The following is a 17,177-nucleotide window of genomic DNA, read 5'->3' as shown; positions in this document are numbered from 1 at the left end:
ATCTTCGACCAGATCTGTCAGAAATGGAGCATCTTGGACGTCGACCCAATGGCGTCTCGGATGAATCACAAGGTGCCTTGTTTCGTAGCCAGGTCTCACTATCCTCTAGCTATTGGTAACGACGCCCTAATTAATCTATGGTCCCAATTCCAGCTGCCCTACCTCTTTCCTCCTCTTCCGCTGATCCTGAGAGTCGTGAAAAAGATCAAGGTGGAGGAAATTCTGATAGCTCTGGACTGACCCAGAAGTGCTTGGTGCAGGGAGTTAGTAAACCTGCTCACGTACATCCCTGGAGGCTTCCAGACCATCTAGATCAGAGGTGTCAAACTGCATTCCTCGAGGGCCGCCAACAGGTCATGTTTTCAGGATTTCCTTGTATTGCACAGGTGATAATTTAATCACCTGCACAGAATGATTCCAGCACCTTGTGGAATGCTAAGGAAATCCTGAAAACATGACCTGTTGGTGGCCCTCGAGGAATGCAGTTTGACACCTCTGATCTAGATCTTCTCTCACAGGGCTCGCTCTTCCACCAGAGTTCTCGGTCTCTGAATTTAATGGCATGGCTGTTGAGGCCGCAGTTTTGTGGAAGGCTATTTTTTCTCCTCAGGTCATTCAGACCATGATTAACAAGAGAAAACTCGCATGTTCACGCATTTACCATCCGTCAGGAGACTCTGAGTTAGCGGCACTATCTCGCCGTTCCCAGTTTCTCATTCTACGTCAGGACAAGGTGGTTCTCAGACCCATTCCTTCCTTCCAACCTAAGGGTACCGTCACACATTGAAATTTTCATCGCTGCGACGGCACGATTCGTGACGTCGCAGCGTCGTACAATCATCGCTCCAGCGTCGTAGACTGCGGTCACACGTTGCAATCACGGCGCTGGAGCGATGCCGAAGTCCCCGGGTAACCAGGGTAAACATCGGGTAACTAAGTGCAGGGCCGCGCTTAGTAACCCGATGTTTACCCTGGTTACCAGCGTAAACGTAAAAAAACAAACCGTACATGCTCACCCGTCGGTGTCCTTCAGGTCCCTTGCCGTCTGCTTCCTGCTCTGAGTGCAGCCGTACAGTGAGAGCAGATCGCAGCACCGCTGTGATCTGCTCTCACTTTCCGGCCGGCACTCAGAGCAGGAAGCAGACGGCAAGGGACCTGAAGGACACCGACGGGTGAGCATGTACGGTTTGTTTTTTTACGTTTACGCTTGTAACCAGGGTAAACATCGGGTTACTAAGCGCGGCCCTGCGCTTAGTTACCCGATGTTTACCCTGGTTACAAGCGAAGACATCGCTGGATCGCTGTCACACACAACGATCCAGCGATGTCAGCGGGTGATCAAGCGACGAAAGAAAGTTCCAAACGATCTGCTACGACGTACGATTCTCAGCAGGGTGTCTGATCGCAGTAGCGTGTCAGACACAGCGATATCGTAACGATATCGCTAGAACGTCACGAATCGTAACGTCGTAGCGATGGAAATTTCAATGTGTGACAGTACCCTAAGGTTGTCTCTTCATTTCATATTAATGAATAGATTGTTCTTCCTTATCTCTGTTCTTCCTTATCTCTGTCCGTCTCCAGTCTATCCCCTGGAGAAGTCTTTTCACAAGCTGGATCTAGTCAGAGCTCTTCGTGCCTATCTCTCAACTGCTTTGTTTGTTTGTCATTCCTGATTGTCGTCCTAAAGGTCTTCCAGCTTCTGAGGCTATGTGCACACTTTGCGGATTCTGCTGCGGATTTTTGCGCCGCGGATTTGATGAAATCCGCAGTGCAAAAAGTACTGCGGATTTATCGCGTTTTTTTGTGCGGTTTCCACTGCGGTTTTAGACACCTGCGGGTTTTTAACATGGAGCAGGTGCCAAACCGCTGCGGATTCCGCACAAAGAATTGACATGCTGTGGAATGAAAACCGCTGTGTTTCCGCCCGTTTTTTTCCGCAGCATGTGCACAACGTTTTTTGTTTTCCATAGGTTAACATTGTACTGTACACCACATGAAAAATCTTTCTTGTAGCCTTCATTGGAGGGACACAGTACCCTCCCTATTTTTGTGCCTAAGTTGGGTCTACATGCTTTTCATTGGGTTTGTACATAGTTGTGTGACTGTTGCTTCTCTTAAGGTACCTTCACACTAAACGACTTTGCAACGAGAACGACAACGATCCGTGACGTTGCAGCGTCCTGGATAGCGATATCGTTGTGTTTGACACGCATCAGTGACCAGGATCCTGCTTTGATATCGCTGGTCGTTGCTGAAAGTCCAGAACTTTATTTGGTCATCAGATCGGCGTGTATCGTCGTGTTTGACAGCAAAAGCAACGATGCCAGCAATGGTTTACAATAGTAACCAGGGTAAATATCGGGTTACTAAGCGCAGGGCCACGCTTAGTAACCCGATATTTACCCTGGTTACCATTGTAAAAGTTAAAAAAAAAACACTACATACTCACCTCTGATGTCTGTCACGTCCCCTGGCGTCCACGCTGCTGCTCAGAGCTTCCTGCACTGAATGTGTCAGTGCCGGCCGTAAAGCAAAGCACAGCGGTGACATCACCGCTGTGCTTAGGGCCGGCGCTTACATAGTGCAGGGAAGCTGAAGGCGAGGGACCCGACAGAAACGGCAATGTAAGTATGTAGTGTTTGGGTTTTTTTTACATTTACACTGGTAACCAGGGTAAACATCGGGTTACTAAGCGCGGCCCTGCGCTTAGTAACCCGATGTTTACCCTGGTTACCCGGGGACTTCGGCATCGTTGGTCGCTGGAGAGCTGTCTGTGTGACAGCTCTCCAGCGACCACACAGCGACGCTGCAGCGATCGGCATCGTTGTCGATATCGCTGCAGCGTCGCTTAATGTGACGGTACCTTTACTGCTTTGACACTAACTGACGAGATTTGTGCCAGTCGGCGGTGGATACTGCTGAGTAGCTATTTTACTTTTTTTGCATAGTGTCAACCTCCTAGCGACAGCAGCATACAACCCATGGTTACCTATGTCCTCCAATGAAGGCTCCAAGAAAGAGATTGTATGTTTTGCACCAAAAATCCCTCTTTTGGACCACCAATTGCAAAGTTCTTGAGCGAGGCCAACGTTACAGTTGGTGGCATTCTCATAGGGAACATGAGTTCTCGGTCTAACGTATAGAAGAGTCTGCTGTGATTGCTGTCTGTAGAAGCATTGATCAGCGGACAGCAATCTAATGTGCATGGCCAGGCTACGTCTAGGTCCAGGAACACAAAAAAAGGCACAATAAAACCAAAAAATACTCTGTTGCAAAAAATATCAGTAAACAGCAAGTGCTAATAAAAGGATGGAAAAACACATGGTATTTGGTTAATACTTTTTTTGCAAAAAATGTATATTAAGCCACTCTACCAAACGTCAAGGTATACCCGTATTAGAGGAGTCCTAACTAATGTATGTAATCCCTGTCTGATGTATTTAAAAACCTGATCATATGTATAGTACCTTGTTGTGAACTCTGTTTTTGGGCTCCCTCTTGTGGTCACAAGTGGTACTGTGTGAGTGCTGTCTTTGGGCTCCCTCTGGTGGCTCTTTGTGTCATTCTGCAGGTCTGAGGCTGGTTCAGCTGTCTCGTTATCTGTTAACTGGTTTCCTATTTAGCTCACCTGGACTTTCAGTGGTTGCCTGCTGTCGATGTATTCAGTGCTATTTTGATCTCTCCTGACTACCTTCGTTATCAGTCTCTCCAAGAGAAGCTAAGTTTCTGTTTGTTCATTTTTTGATCATCAGTGTTCAATATGTTTCTTGGTTTATTATCTGTCCTTGTCCAGCTTGTTAATATGTGATTTCCTTGCTTGCTGGTAGCTCTTGAGGGCTGAGTTTCTCTCCTCACACCGTTAGTTGGTGTGGAGGTTCTTGAATTCTCAGCGTGGATATTTTGTATAGGGTTTTTTACTGACCGCACAGTTTCCTATCTGTCTTCTGCTATCTAGTACTAGCGGGCCTCATTTGCTGAATCTGTTTTCATTTCTACGTTTGTATTTTCCCCTTACCTCACCGTTATTATTTGTTGGGGGCTTTCTATATCTTTGGGGGTATTTCTCTGAGGCAAGTGAGGTCTTACTTTCTATCTCTAGGGGTAGCTAGTTTCTCAGGCTGCGTCGTGACGTCTAGGAATTTAGGCACGTTCACCGGCTACCTTTAGTGTGTTTGGTTAGGATCAGGATTGCGGTCAGTCCAGTTACCACCTCCCTAGAGCTCGTTCTATGTTCAGTTACTTAGCTCGTCAGTTCTGTGATCCTCAGCCACTTAGGATCACAACAGTACAGCAGGCCAAAAAGTGTTTAATGCATCGCAGAAGTGGGATAAGAGAAGTCCTGAGTACAATTTTTTTTTTTCCTCTCCCTTTGCTGCAGTCTGTCCAGCTTCTCTCATCCCCTTAATCTCTGGGTGGCTTTGAGTTCAGCTGCAGGCACGGATATTCAGAGTCTGACTTCTAGTGTGGATCATCTTGCTGCAAGGGTGCAAAGCATTCAGGATTTTGTTGTTCACAGTCCTATGTCTGAGCCAAAAGTACCTATTCCTGAGTTGTTTTCTGGAGATAGATCTAGGTTTCTGAATTTTAAGAATAATTGTATATTAATTCTTTCTTTGAGACCTCGTTCCTCTGGTGATTCCGCTCAGCAAGTTAGAATTGTTATCTCCCTGTTACGTGGCGACCCTCAAGATTGGGCTTTCTCCCTGGCGCCAGGAGATCCTGCATTGCTGAATGTGGATGCGTTTTTTCTGGCGCTTGGATTGCTTTATGAGGAACCTAATCTTGAGAACCAGGCAGAAAAGGCCTTGCTGGCTCTCTCTCAGGGCCAGGATGAAGCTGAGGTGTATTGTCAAAAATTTCAGAAATGGTCGGTGCTTACTCAATGGAATGAGTGTGCCCTGGCTGCAAATTTCAGAGAAGGTCTTTCTGAAGCCATTAAGAATGTTATGGTGGAGTTCCCCACGCCTGCAAGTCTGAATGACTCAATGGCTTTGGCCACTCAGATTGCGGGAGCGCAAATCTGCGCACCATCTGGCGGTGTTTTCTGAACAGAGACCTGAGTCTATGCAATGTGACCGAATTCTGACCAGAATTGAGCGGCAAGATCATAGACGTCAAAATGGGTTGTGCTTTTACTGTGGTGATTCAACTCATGTTATCTCAGCATGCTCTAAGCGCGTAAAAAAAATTGCTAAATCTGTCACCGTTGGTACTATACAGCCTAAATTCATTTTGTCTGTTACTTTAATTTGTTCTTTGTCTTCCTATTCGGTTATGGCTTTTGTGGATTCAGGTGCTGCCCTGAACCTGATGGATTTGTCGTTTGCCAGGCGCTGTGGTTTGGTCCTGGAGCCTTTGGAATTCCCTATTCCACTGACGGGAATTGATGCTACACCATTGGCTGAGAATAAGCCTCAGTATTGGACTCAAGTGACCATGTGCATGACTCCTGTACATCAGGAGGTGATTCGCTTTCTTGTGCTGCATAATTTGCATGATGTTGTCGTTTTGGGTCTGCCATGGCTGCAGGCTCATTATCCAGTTCTGGATTGGAAAGCTATGTCTGTTTCAAGTTGGGGTTGCCAGGGGATTCATGGCGATGCTCCTTTGGTGTCAATTGCTTCTTCCACTCCTTCTGAGGTCCCTGAGTTTTTGTCGGACTACCAGGATGTATTTGATGAGCCCAGATCCGGTGCCCTGCCTCCTCACAGGGATTGTGATTGTGCTATAAATTTGATTCCTGGTAGTAAGTTCCCTAAGGGACGACTTTTTAATTTGTCTGTACCAGAACATGCCGCGATGCGGAGTTATATAAAGGAGTCTTTAGAGAAGGGACATATTCGCCCGTCCTCCTCCCCTCTTGGTGCAGGATTCTTTTTTGTGGCCAAGAAGGATGGTTCTCTGAGACCTTGTATAGATTATCGTCTTCTAAATAAAATCACGGTCAAATTTCAGTATCCTTTGCCATTATTATCTGATCTGTTTGCTCGGATTAAGGGGTCCAGTTGGTTCACCAAGATAGATCTTCGTGGTGCGTATAACCTTGTGCGTATTAAGCAGGGGGATGAATGGAAAACAGCATTTAATACGCCCGAAGGCCATTTTGAGTACTTGGTGATGCCTTTTGGACTCTCTAATGCTCCTTCTGTGTTCCAGTCCTTCATGCATGACATCTTCCGAGAATATCTGGATAAATTTATGATTGTGTATCTGGATGACATTTTGGTCTTTTCTGAGGACTGGGAGTCCCATGTGAAGCAGGTCAGGATGGTATTTCAGGTCCTGCGTGCTAATGCCTTATTTGTGAAGGGCTCAAAATGTCTCTTCGGAGTACAGAAGGTTTCCTTTTTGGGTTTTATTTTTTCTCCTTCTACTATTGAGATGGACCCAGTCAAGGTCCAGGCTATTCATGACTGGACTCAGCCTACATCTGTTAAGAGTCTTCAGAAGTTCTTGGGTTTTGCTAATTTTTACCGTCGCTTCATTGCTAATTTTTCTGGCGTGGTTAAACCCTTGACGGATTTGACCAAGAAGGGTTCTGATGTGACTAATTGGTCTCCTGCGGCCGTGGAAGCCTTTCGGGAGCTGAAGCGCCGGTTTTCTTCGGCTCCAGTTTTGTGTCAGCCTGATGTCTCTCTTCCTTTTCAGGTCGAGGTTGATGCTTCTGAGATTGGAGCAGGGGCTGTTTTGTCGCAGAGAAGCTCTGATTGCTCTGTGAATGAAGCCTTGTGCTTTCTTTTCAAGAAAGTTTTCGCCTGCCGAGCAGAATTATGATGTTGGTAATCGGGAGTTGTTGGCTATGAAGTGGGCATTTGAGGAGTGGCGACATTGGCTCGAGGGAGCTAAGCATCGTGTGGTGGTCTTGACTGATCACAAAAATCTGATTTATCTCGTGTCTGCCAAGCGGCTGAATCCTAGACAGGCTCGTTGGTCGTTGTTTTTCTCCCGTTTCGATTTCGTGGTCTCGTACCTGCCTGGTTCGAAGAACGTGAAGGCTGATGCTCTTTCTAGGAGTTTTGTGCCTGACTCTCCGGGAGTTTCAGAGCCGGCTGGTATCCTCAGAGAGGGAGTGATTTTGTCTGCCATTTCCCCAGATTTGCGTCGAGTGCTGCAGAAATTTCAGGCGGATAGACCTGACCGTTGCCCACCAGAGAGACTGTTTGTCCCAGATAGATGGACCAGCAGAGTTATTTCCGAGGTTCATTCTTCGGTGTTGGCAGGCTATCCTGGGATTTTTGGTACCAGAGATTTGGTGGCTAGGTCCTTCTGGTGGCCTTCCTTGTCGCGGGATGTGCGTTCCTTTGTGCAGTCCTGTGGGATTTGTGCTCGGGCTAAGCCTTGCTGTTCTCGTGCCAGCGGTTTGCTTTTGCCTTTGCCTGTCCCGAAGAGGCCTTGGACGCACATTTCCATGGATTTTATTTCGGATCTTCCAGTCTCTCAGAGAATGTCTGTCATCTGGGTGGTGTGTGATCGTTTTTCCAAAATGGTCCATTTGGTGCCCTTGCCTAAGTTGCCTTCCTCCTCCGATTTGGTTCCTCTATTTTTTCAGAATGTGGTTCGCTTGCACGGCATCCCTGAAAATATTGTGTCTGACAGAGGATCCCAGTTTGTGTCCAGATTTTGGCGGATCTTTTGTGCTAAGATGGGCATTGATTTGTCTTTTTCGTCGGCCTTCCATCCTCAGACGAATGGCCAAACCGAGCGAACTAATCAGACCTTGGAAACTTATTTAAGATGTTTTGTTTCTGCTGATCAGGATGATTGGGTGACCTTTTTGCCATTGGCCGAGTTTGCCCTTAATAATCGGGCTAGTTCTGCTACTTTGGTTTCGCCTTTTTTCTGCAATTCTGGTTTTCATCCTCGTTTTTCCTCGGGTCAGGTCGAGCCTTCTGACTGTCCTGGGGTGGATTCTGTGGTGGATAGGTTGCAGCAGATTTGGAACCATGTGGTGGACAATTTGAAGTTGTCACAGGAGAAGGCTCAGCGCTTTGCCAACCGCCATCGCGGTGTGGTCCCCGACTTCGTGTTGGGGATTTGGTATGGCTGTCTTCTCGGTATGTTCCTATGAAGGTCTCCTCTCCTAAATTCAAGCCTCGCTTCATCAGTCCTTATAAGATTTTGGAAATCCTTAATCCGGTGTCATTTCGTTTGGACCTCCCAGCGTCGTTTGCCATTCATAACGTGTTCCATAGGTCTTTGTTGCGGAGGTATGTGGTGCCTGTGGTTCCTTCTGTTGAGCCCCCTGCCCCGGTGCTGGTTGAGGGCGAATTGGAGTACGTGGTGGAGAAGATCTTGGATTCTCGTATTTCTAGACGGAGGCTTCAGTATTTGGTTAAGTGGAAGGGCTATGGTCAGGAGGATAATTCCTGGGTTGTCGCCCCTGATGTTCATGCGGCCGATTTGGTTCATGCCTTCCATGTGGCTCATCCTGATCGCCCTGGGGGTTTTGATGAGGGTTCGGTGACCCCTCCTCAAGGGGGTGGTTCTGTTGTGAACTCTGTTTTGGGGCTCCCTCTTGTGGTCACAAGTGGTACTGTGTGAGTGCTGTCTTTGGGCTCCCTCTGGTGGCTCTTTGTGTCATTCTGCAGGTCTGAGGCTGGTTCAGCTGTCTCGTTATCTGTTAGCTGATTTCCTATTTAGCTCACCTGGACTTTCAGTGGTTGCCTGCTGTCGATGTATTCAGTGCTATTTTGATCTTTCCTGACTACCTTCGTTATCAGTCTCTCCAAGAGAAGCTAAGTTTCTGTTTGTTCATTTTTTGATCATCAGTGTTCAATATGTTTCTTGGTTTATTATCTATCCTTGTCCAGTTTGCTAATATGTGATTTCCTTGCTTGCTGGTAGCTCTTGAGGGCTGAGTTTCTCCCTTCACACCATTAGTTGGTGTGGGGGTTCTTGAATTCTCAGCGTGGATATTTTTTATAGGGTTTTTTACTGACCGCACAGTTTCCTATCTGTCTTCTGCTATCTAGTACTAGCGGGCCTCATTTGCTGAATCTGTTTTCATTTCTACGTTTGTATTTTCCCCTTACCTCACCGTTATCATTTGTTGGGGGCTTTCTATATCTTTGGGGGTATTTCTCTGAGGCAAGTGAGGTCTTACTTTCTATCTCTAGGGGTAGCTAGTTTCTCAGGCTGCGTCGTGACGTCTAGGAATTCAGGCACGTTCACCGGCTACCTTTAGTGTGTTTGGTTAGGATCAGGATTGCGGTCAGTCCAGTTACCACCTCCCTAGAGCTCGTTCTATGTTCAGTTACTTAGCTCGTCAGTTCTGTGATCCTCAGCCACTTAGGATCATAACAGTACCTATATAATATATAACCTCTCCAAACCATTATTATAAATATGTAATACGATGTGCAAATCTACATCTATATGCTAATTGCATATTATGAGTTAGCGACTCAACATTAGCAATATATAGAAAAAGAGAACTGAGTCATAGCTAATTTTAGAAAATACAAATATATTTTTATTTATACCAAATAGTACACGTGTACTATTTGGTATAAATAAAAATATATTTGTATTTTCTAAAATTAGCTATGACTCAGTTCTCTTTTTCTATATATTCATAACAGTACCTGTATGAGCAGGATTCAGAAAGGTAATGTCCAATGTAGACACTTATGATCAGGTTTTTAAATACATCAGATAGGGATTACATACATTAGTTAGGACTGCTCTAATACGGGTATACTTTGACGTTTGGTAGAGCGGCTTAATATACATTTTTTGCAAAAAACGTATTAACCAAATACCCCGTGTTTTTCCATCCTTTTATTAGCACTTGCTGTTTACTGATATTTTTTGCAACAGAGTATTTTTTGGTTTTACTGTGCATTTTTTTGTGTTTCAGTTTCTTGGTGGTGTGAACAGTGTCCCTATAGGCTTATGCCCTTAACCCTTATACCGGGCCTTGCAGCATAGCCAGTCTATTTAGCCAGTCTCGTGTCCATAGCCAGGCATTGTAGGATTCGTGCCCTTAGTTATTATATATTTACCCTGCTGCTACAGCCTCCACCATACTGAATACTGGCCTCTGCCCCCGATACCAAGAAGCTGACCTCCTCACCAGATGACATAGTGATACTGTCCACCTCCACAATGTGGGACAGTGTTACCGTCACTGCGCCATCCTTATATTCAAGGCTTATGGAGGGCGAGGGGTGGCACCATTAGTATGTGAATGCACTGTGTGAGACAATGTTATTTTAAAGAGGATGCATATATGATGCCAATATGCGGTAATCATGTGTAATGTATGCAATGATGATCTGGGTTACAGTACTGCGAGATCCAACACAAGAATGGAAAAGGTATAGAATTTTTTTTTATAGGACTTCCCCATTAAAATGATTGTGCCGACTATACTGTATATTATCCTGTATAAACATGATGGGGGATGACTTATTGATCATTGGGGGTCCGATCACTAATTGGAGCGGGGATCGAGCATGTGCCTCACTGCTCCATTTATTCTCTATGGGACCGACAAGAGGTAAGCGCAGTATTCCATTATCTCCATCAGTCCCATAGAGAATGAATGGAGTGAGAATGCACATGCTCGATCTTCACTCCATTTTCAGGATCTCTGGGGATCCTAGTGTCTAAACCCCCAGCGATCAATAAATGATCCCCTATTCTATGCATAAGACACATCATACACCTCTCTAAGGGAAGAGGCAAATCTATGGGGGCAAAGTTGTATAAGGGTATGCGCACACGTTGCGGTTTTTGCTGCGGATCCGCAGCGGTTTTGACGCTGCAGATCCGCAGCAGTTTTCCATGCGGTGTACAGTACAATGTTAACCTATGGAAAACAAAAACCGCAGTGCACATGCTGCGGAAAATTCCGCGCGGAAACAAAGAAGTAGCATGTCACTTCTTTGTGCGGATTCCGCAGCGGTTTTCAACCTGCACCAATAGGAAAGTGCAGTTGAAAATCCGCAGAAAAAAACGCGTGAAAATCCGCAGCAGAATCCGCAACGTGTGCACATACCCTAAGAGTAAAAATCCAATGGGACTGATAATTAGGCTTTGTGCAGGCCGAGTTTTGTGAGGAGTCCAAGCTAAATCCGATTCAGGAAACGCTCATGTTGTGGAGGTATTTTTTTTATTTTTCCCAACTCTATATTGAAGAATTTTCTTCTGCCTTAGGCTATGTTCACACTAGGCATTTTTTTCCCTGCATTTTTCACCCATTGAAACTAATGGGTGGTGAAAAAACGCTCAAAATCTGCACCAAAAAATATGCAGGTTTGCAGCCGTTTTTGTGCCAAAACCTGATTAAACAGAATGAGATTTTTTTTTCACTAAACTTTATCAGCATGCACAAGAGAAACGTGTAGCATGCAAAAACAGCAGGAAAAAAATGCGCAAAAAAAAGCAGCCAAACCTGCGTTTTTGCCCCAGCTTCTTTCCTGCCAAAAGAGTAGGCTTTGCTGCAGAATATAAAAACCGCAACAAAAAAACCCTAGCCTTTTAATTGAACGGATGCCTAGTTTTAAGCTGACACCAACTTAAGAGAAGTGACCGCACTTTTTCTTTTTTCCCCCCACAAGACCTCTTTCAAAACCTCAAGAGAAAAGATAAAGAAACAACTTCACAGCAAGAATAAAGGGGCGTTCCGATAGGCAGGGAGTGGAAGAATTTTCCAGTATTGGAGAGGATAAGCAAAAAAAAAAAAAAAAGTGTGAAAATCGCTTTAGGCTTTATCCTTTTATCGCTTCATGGTTTTTAGAGCTTCTGCTAAACTAAAACTCCGTGTGACCAGAGCCTTATGCTGCAGCCACGCGGTCTCCATGGAGAGTACAATGGTTGCACTCCATTATCACTGGAGGACCACTCCGTTATTAATCACAGGCGGGAATGGGACTGGTAATGAGGAGGTGACAGTGGAGGCTACGCGGAGCTGCAGCGTGTACAATCACAGCGGCTTCCCCTCACAAGATGGCGCCGCGACACGGACGTTTGACGCTCGTACGTGAGGGTATGACCCGGAAGTGTGCGCTGCACACCGAGACACCTGATCACAGAACCGCACGGTCGGTAAAGAGAAGCTATAACCGGTACGACGGGGTGAGCGGACACTGCGGGAGGTGAGTGCGCGGCCCCGGGCTGCCCCCATAACCTCAGGAGCAGAGCACATGGCGCCCCCGTGCGCCTTATTGACATCCCCTTTTATTGTCCCTGCAGCGTCCACCGGAAATAGCGGCTCCCCCTTATAGTGTCTGGTGATAATAACAAGTCCCGTGTCTGCCCGGTGCCGGCATCATACGGAGCCATGTGCTGCTGACTACTGGCTGGTAGCATCGGCGCCATGCTAGGGGTTTGCCGGGACTGGCGCCTAGTTAGGTGGGCTGCGGGTGCCGTGTTAGGGGGTCTGTTGTCACCGGCGCCGTGCTAGGGGGTCTGTCGTCACCGGCGCCGTGTTAGGGGGTCTGTCGTCACCGGCGCCGTGTTAGGGGGTCTGTCGTCACCGGCGCCGTGTTAGGGGGGCTGCGGGTGCCGTGCTAGGGGGTCTGTCGTCACCGGCGCCGTGCTAGGGGGTCTGTCGTCACCGGCGCCGTGTTAGGGGGTCTGTCGTCACCGGCGCCGTGTTAGGGGGTCTGTCGTCACCGGTGCCGTGCTAGGGGGTCTGTCGTCACCGGCGCCGTGCTAGGGGGTCTGTCGTCACCGGCGCCGTGCTAGGGGGTCTGTCGTCACCGGCGCCGTGCTAGGGGGTCTGTCGTCACCGGCGCCGTGCTAGGGGGTCTGTCGTCACCGGCGCCGTGTTAGGGGGGCTGCAGGTGCCGTGTTAGGGGTCTGTCGTCACCGGCGCCGTGCTAGGGGGTCTGTCGTCACCGGCGCCACGCCAGGTGGTCTGTCGTCGCCGGCGCCAGGGGGTCTGTCGTCGCCAACGCCGTGTTAGGGGGACTGCGGGTGCCGTGCTAGGGGGTCTGTCGTCACTGGCGCCGTGCTAGGGGGTCTGTCGTCACTGGCGCCGTGCTAGGGGGGTCTGTCGTCACTGGCGCCATATTAGGGAGTCTGTTGTCACTGGCACTGTCTTAGGGGGTCTGCCGTCGCTGGCTCCGTGTTTGCCGGACAGGATATAGATGTAGGATTTGCGGCTCATTCAGACCTCGGTGGTCGTACAGTTTGTCATCAGTGTCAGTTTTTGCTGTCAGCGTTTCATCCGTTTTTCTCAAACCTTTATTAGGAAGCAATCATTGAGAACCGGACAGCACAAGGATGTAACTAGGACTCCATCAGTGAGCTGTCGGAGTTTTATATGGCCCATAGACTTGAATATGTGATTTTGACTTGTGATTCAGAGCAATAATATAATATATTTCTATAGCGCCAACATATTCCTCAGCACTTTACAATTGAGAGGGACATGTACAGAAAATAAAGACTTAACACACAGTTCACCAGTTACATGGAGAGTAAGGGTCCTGCTCTCACGCTTACAATCGAATGCTTAAAAATGTTGCGGCTAGGTAATTAGTACCTAGTTACATTAACTAGTACATTCTAGAAAACTGGTGCAGCACGAGAGACGTCTTGGAGACCGGTGCAGGGTTCAGATTTTACAGGATGTTGGTCTTGGTTCAGTTCCAGAACGGAGAGCACAGGTAATGTGATAGATGGAGATGTAGGATGGTGGAGAACTGTACAGAGATTTGTGGGTGAGAGAAATGAGTTTATATTTGTATTCTCTAGCGGATGAGTAACCAGTGCAATGTCTGGCACAGGGTGGAGATATGTGTCGCGGTTGGTGAGGAATATGATCCTGGCTGCTGCATTCAGGAAGGATTAGTGGGGTGAGAGGTTAGTAAGAAGGAGACCATCAGTAGAGAGTTTCAATTGTCCAGACGAGAATGAATAAGGGCAACTGTACACATTTTTGCAGTAGGTAGGACCACCCAAGGCTATGGCAATATCGGGTATTAGGGGGAGGAAACGCGAGAATGCATTTCAGATAGAGGGAGGACATGATGTTAGAGACAGCAGACAGACAACCCCAGGTATTTTGTATTGAGGTGGGGCTGATGTTCCCCTTTTGTGAGCTGGGAGGGATTGCTGCTGTGATGAGTGTGGCCCCATGTGTTACTACATTTTGTTGCTGTTTGTGCCCCTGCTCTGTTGGTGGTGGACCCTTGTGCTCTTACAGGGGCATTTGAAGCGATTTTCCCAATTTTAGACATCCCCTTTCACTCAATTGCAGTTTGTGTGTATGTGAGATATAGATATGTACAAGTGCTTCTCACAAAATTAGAAAATCATAAAAAAGTTAACTTATTTCAGTTCTTCAATACAAAACGTGAAACTCATATTATATAGTCATTACAAACAGTGATCTATTTCAAGTGTTTATTTCTGTTAATGTTGATGATTATGGTTTACAGCCAATGAAAACTCAAAAGTCATTATCTCAGTAAATTAGAATACTTTATAACACCAGCTTGAAAAATGTTCAGTAAATGCACTCAATACTTGGTCGGGGCTCCTTTTGCATCAATTATTGCATCAATTACTGCATCAGCATGGCGTGGCATGGAGGTGATCAGCCTGTGGCACTGCTGAGGTGTTATGGAAGCCCAGGTTGCTTTGATAGCAGCCTTCAGCTCATCTGCATTGTTGGGTCTGGTGTCGCTCATCTTCCTCTTGACAATACCCCATAGATTTTTTATGGGGTTAAGGTCAGGTGAGTTTTATGGCCAATCAAGCACAATAAGGCTACGGTCACACTATCAGTATTTGGTCAGTATTTTACATCAGTATTTGTAAGCCAAAACCAGGAGTGGAACAAACAGAGGGGAAAGCTATAATACAAAAACGTCACCAAGTCTGTATTTTTGACCCACTCCTGGTTTTGGCTAACAAATACTGATGTAAAATACTGACCAAATACTGATAGTGTGACCGTAACCTAATACTGTTGTTTTTAAACTAGGTATTGGTATTTTTGGTAGTGTGGACAGGTGCCAAGTCCTGAGATGACATGGCTCCCCAAACCATCACTGATTGTGGAAACTTCACACTAGACCTCAAGCAGCTTGGATTGTGCCTCTCCACTCTTCCTCCAGACTCTGGGACCTTGATTTCCAAATGAAATGCAAATTTTACTTCCATCTGAAAACAACACCTTGGACCACTGACAACAGTCCAGTTCTTTTTCACCTTTGCCCAGGTAAGACCCTTCTGGCTTTGTCTATTGGTCATGAGTGGCTTGACACAAGGAATGTGACACTTGTAGCCCATGTCCTGGATACGTCTGTGTGTGGTGGCTCTTGAAGCAATGACTCCAGCAGCAGTCCACTCCTTGTGAATCTCCTCCATATTTTTGAATGGCCTTTTCTTAACAATCCCTTCAAGGCATGCGCACTAATGCTTTTCGGCTTTGCCCGCAGTTGGGTAAAGCATACTGCGCGTGCACAAGGCAAGACTGCATTGCGCACCCGTGTACTACGGAGGAAACCGAATCAAATTCAAGACAATATTGTGGCCAGCGAGAAAGGAAGGGGTGCATGAAAGAACAGAAAACGCCGCCCATCGGACCGTAAACAGAGCCCGCCAAATTCAGGTGACAGAGTCCCTTTAACTTTCCATTAACATGCTTGGATACAGCACTCTGTGAACCATCAGCTGCTTTAGCAATGACTTTTTGTGGCTTACCCTCCTTGTTGAGTGTGTCAATGACTGCCTTCTGGACATCTGGCAAGTCAGCCAGTCTTCGCCATAATTGTGGAACCTACTGAAACAGACTAAGGGACCTTTATAAACGCTTAGGAAGCCTTTGCAGGTGTTTTTTGTTACTTATTCCAATTTACTGAGATAAATCCTGAGGCAATCCTGAACGTGGACACATACCCTTAGGGTTCGACCATCTCTAGAAATCAGAAAAGTGGCAAACACTTTTTCACACAACTGTTTATACTTACAGTGGGGAAAATAAGCATTTGATACACTGACGATTTTTCACGTTTTCCCACCTACAAAGAATGGAGGAGTCTCATTTTATACATACAAGTCAACTGTGAGAGACACGTCTCTCAATGTCTGGCACAGTGACCTCAGGTGCAGATTTGGTCAGGATTTTACCTGCATAAAAGGTGTGAGATAATGACTTTTGGGTCTTCATTGGCTGTAAGGCTAGGTTCACATCGTGTTAGGGCGAACCGTTTAACGGATCTGTTACTAGACGGCATTAACGCAATGTAACGGATCCGTTAACACACCCATTTTTATGCAGGTAAAATCCTGACCAAATCTGCACCTGAGGTCACTTGCCGGTCACCTGCGTTGTCCTTGCGTTGTTTCAGCAATGCAAGGACATGCTGCGTTCTTAAAAGATGCACCGCATGTGCGTTTTTGCGGGTCTGCCGCATGTGTCTTTTACTGCATAGTGGAGACGGGATTTCATGAAATCCCCTCCACTATGCTGTAACATCTGGATGCTGCGTATTTGACGCTGCGGCTCAACGCAGCATCAAAAACGCAGCGTTTCCTGAACGTGGAAACATACCCTAACGGTAAAGTTCTGCATCGGTACCGAACACCTACTGTTCAGGCACGGACACCGAACACAGACTTCATCAGGAAGTCCATGTTACTGTTTGGGTTCGCCCCCCCAACACCTGGTGTTTGTCTCGCTGTCATGTGCATAACAGCGCAGCAAATACCGCTTCTAATCGGGGTAAAATTATCACCGCTGGTCAGACAACCGTGGTTCCCACATTGTCAAAAGACAGCATACGCGCTCAGCTGTGATCTGAGGTATAAAGTTTACCTCTGGTCACTAGTGCCGGCTGATGGGACTACTGCTCCCATCAGCCGACGCCTGCTGCCGCTAATAACGGCAAGAGCAGGAGCTGTTCATGGGAGTATTCATCAGCCGGCACCCACTCTGTAAATAAATTATTTTAAAAAAACGAGTGGGTTACCTTATGTTTTTATAACCAGCCGGGCAACACTCGCAGCTGGGGTCTTACCCTCAGCTGACACCTTCAGCAAGGCTGACTAGAGCGGTACCCACACTTTTTTTAGTTTTTTAAATCATTTGAAAAACAGCGATTTGGTTCCCCCCCATTTTTGACAACCAGCCTTGCTAAGCAAACAGCTGGGGGCTGATATTCTCAGGCTGATATGGGGCCATAGATATTGGCCCCAACACAGCCTAAAAATAG

At 46.7% G+C, this 17,177-nt stretch overlaps 1 protein-coding gene across 7 annotated transcripts in view; it reads left to right on the top strand.

Annotated features, from left to right (window-relative positions):
• Window positions 1-11,957: 11,957 nt before the first annotated feature.
• The window catches only part of PSEN1 (presenilin 1), an 89,969-nt gene continuing 84,749 nt past the window's right edge, over window positions 11,958-17,177 (top strand). Inside the window, exon 1 of one of the 7 annotated variants that reach the window (XM_077261785.1) lies at window positions 11,958-12,104. The gene's annotated coding sequence lies outside the window, so the exon portion shown is untranslated. Of the gene's footprint in view, window positions 12,105-12,262; window positions 12,361-17,177 lie in introns of those variants that run through there. The other 6 variants (XM_077261742.1, XM_077261777.1, XM_077261794.1 and 3 more) reach the window with 6 other exon arrangements.

The sequence above is a fragment of the Ranitomeya variabilis genome, chromosome 1, assembly GCF_051348905.1.
Source record: "Ranitomeya variabilis isolate aRanVar5 chromosome 1, aRanVar5.hap1, whole genome shotgun sequence".
NCBI lineage: Eukaryota > Metazoa > Chordata > Amphibia > Anura > Dendrobatidae > Ranitomeya > Ranitomeya variabilis.
Note: the sequence above shows the minus strand (reverse complement) of the source record. Positions and strands in the feature narration are given on the sequence as shown.